This window comes from Opisthorchis viverrini, assembly GCF_000715545.1.
Source record: "Opisthorchis viverrini unplaced genomic scaffold opera_v5_133, whole genome shotgun sequence".
NCBI classification, from domain to species: Eukaryota; Metazoa; Platyhelminthes; class Trematoda; order Opisthorchiida; family Opisthorchiidae; genus Opisthorchis; species Opisthorchis viverrini.
Genome location: NW_008751791.1, coordinates 1269015 through 1272262, shown reverse-complemented (window position 1 = coordinate 1272262; position 3248 = coordinate 1269015).

The following is a 3248-nucleotide window of genomic DNA, read 5'->3' as shown; positions in this document are numbered from 1 at the left end:
ATTCTACTGGTAGTTGTGAGGGGAGAGTGTTGCCAGGTTGCGGAAGCAAAGATATATCAGTTAGGACTACTGAACAATCTGTGGTTGTCTCTGGTACAGTTTTTGCCGGCCTCGCTTGATGTGGGGGTTGGGAGCTGGGTCTTCTGGCTGCGAGCCGCTTCTTTGGATATACTGTGGAGATAATTGATGGGGGTTCGGGTTCTGGCAACCGCTTAGAGGAGGAAGACCGGAGCGGTGTCATAATGAAATACTTCGAAGTAGGTTGATGAAGAGTAGTGTAAACGTTACGATGAGTGGTGTATCCGAAGAGGTGATATACAGGAATAACTGAATTGGTGGGCAAATGGCGGCACGTTGTCAGGGTCGATTATCCAGGAGAAGGTTATACGCGCTGGGGACTGACACCTATTAGGCCTACTGAAGATGGGAGACCTGTTTGAGTCTGTGACCGCAGACAATTAGGGATCCCTGGCGAACGAATATTTACCTAGTATAAAAAATGGCTAAAGACCTATGGGTGGGCTCTAATCCAAAAAAGTTTCTACAACACCTGACCTTGAGATTTCGGTTTCGCGTCTTGTACTGTTTGTGTTTGATATCTTCGTCAAGACACAAGAAGAACTCTGATGACTCTGTTTCTCTGCAATCGGTAACGATCACATACAGATCGTGCCAGTTAATGCATGACCCCGTCTGTGAAAGACAAAGTCTATTATTTGTGTGAATACCTCTGACATCAGTTGAGCCTTCTGTGCATTTGGCGTTTTGGCTTACTCGTTGTCACCAACTAGCTGTCCCAAGGAACTTTTTCACCCGAACACACTGCATAAGCGAAACAGGTAAATTTTTATAGTTTTAGTGTACACTACAAATGTGAGTTTCCTGCTGCCAGTTGTCCGCGTTGCTAATCCCTTCCCCATTCACAATTACGCTTCTTGTGTCCCTGCCCATAAGCCCAGCAGTTCAAGGTCAATAGGCCTTGGCGTTCGTTCTAGGTTTTAGCTCAAATTGACCAGGTTGATTGCGCCAAATGTGATCCACCACATCCGTTGTTCTGCTACCTCATTTTCTGAAGCTCGCACTTTTCTTGTCCTGTCTCGGGCGGTGCTACTTGTTTTTCTCTCCCTTGTTCTGGTTTTACCAGCACCTGTAAATTCTAACGGTCTGATCTTGCTTCAGCTCCAGGTTTTCAAGATAATAAAAACAGCAGTAACTGCGTGTCCCTGCCCGTACCGGTTTAGGGGTGACCACATCTACATCGGTTACTGTCCACTGTATATGCTAAAAAATCCCGCTAGTCATGCCTTTATTTTGACTGTAACATTATAATCATGGCTAACGGTGTGCCATCAACCAATTCGGAATAATAATTATTATTTTTATCATCATTATTATTTTCTGTAGCATCCGTTTATCTGAGTGATAAACGTGTTTCGGGAAACTACAATAACCATCTCGCTGGAGTGGCGGAAATGTCCCCGAATATTTGCCGGCGCTCGTCATATTCGTTCATTATTCTATGGTAAAGGTGGATCTGCTGGGTGTGAAAATGGCCCCTTCGTCCTCAGTTAATGCTGATAAGGCAATGAAGGTCGTTTAAACAAACATGGGGGCACTTTGTGTTCTTGTCAATAAATTATGGGAGCCCATGGATTTCCCCTCGTGGAATCCAGTCATCCACCGGCCTCCTGATTTTAAAGAGCAGCAGGATGAGCTCCAAATACTATCAAAGAAGTTTATCATCTATCCAAAACTGGGCACAAAGCCTGTGATCTTATGTTGGCTTCGTTCTATTTTTGCTTCCTTGGCCAGCCTGAAAGGAATCCCGCTGCTCAAAGAACCTCACACCTCAGCCCAATGACCATAAATGTAACGATCCTTGTACGACCCTGTCTGAAAACTGAAGTATGTCAGGTCGACGAAGTTCATCCAAAAAAACCGCAGGATGCTAAAAAGGATTCGGCGACTTCTGGAAAAAAGATCCCAGCTCTTTTTCAAAAAGTTGACTACAGGGGACAGAGAAGATGAGCTGGCACTTCGTAAAATGCGGAACCGCTGTAAACCGGAAATACGCCAATGGGACATACGAAAACAAGCCACCATTCTGGACCTCGCTCGAAAAAACAAAAACGTACTTTTCAAGTACATGAGACATCGCAGCAGAAACAAGCCATCCACGTTCTCCTTGGGGGACAGAAACGGAGAACCGACCAATGACCAAACAGTGGTATCTGAGGTTTACAGAGAACACTGTGGGTGTCTATACTCAGCCCCAGCGTTTTCGTTTCATGCACTAATGTCAAGGCGGAACTACGAAGAGCCTCTAACTGGCTTGGTCTTCATGGCGTAGCACATTCGGCAGCTCTTGCAAAAGATCAACCCATTCTGCGCGTTCGGGCCCGTCGAGGTTCATCCAAGGATCCTGAAGAAAACGTCCTCTACACTAACAAACAATTTACACATGGTGTTTCGTCAGTCGCTTGACGAAGGCCGCCTTCCCTCTGCTTGGAAGGAAGCGATTGTTACGCCAGTCTACAACACTGGTGACCGACTATCACCTGGCAGCTATAGGCCTATAATCCTCACTAGCGTGCCGTGCGAGGTGGTGAACGCATTCTGAGGCGAGCTGTTCTAGATCACCTTCCTTCCAGTAAACTGATATCCCCAGCTCAACACGGATTTCTCCCACACCACTCTTGCGTGACAAACATGCCCGTGTTTATGGACAGCTTAACCCAAGCCAAGGACGAAGGAATCATATTTTTCGACTTCTCAAAAGCATTTTTGGAGTCCCACACGTCCCAGTGCTCCACAAGCTCGAGTTTTACGGGATTCAAGGGAAACTCCTTTGCTGGATCAAGGTGTTCCTATGAGACAGATCATTCCGGGTGAGAACAGGCACAACCTACACTTCTCCAGCGCCGGTCTCCATCGGAGTTACTCAAGGCTCCGTCTTGGGACCACTCCTGTTTCTGATCTACGTCAACGACCTCCCAGAAGTCATTGCGAGTCCATGTCTACTTGCTCCTGGAGTACCCCAACCAAGTTGTCTACTCAGGACGTACGAAAGACGTCACCCTCATTGAGCGTGGCCAGCGAGCCGCCACGAGAATGGTTGCCGACCTCAAATCCGTGGACGACGAAACGCCTCTCACGGTGCTTGATCTCTTTCCCCTGGAGTACCGTCGCCTCCGAGGGGACCTAATTCTTACTTACGCCCTGTTTGAACAAAGCTTGGCAAACAGGTT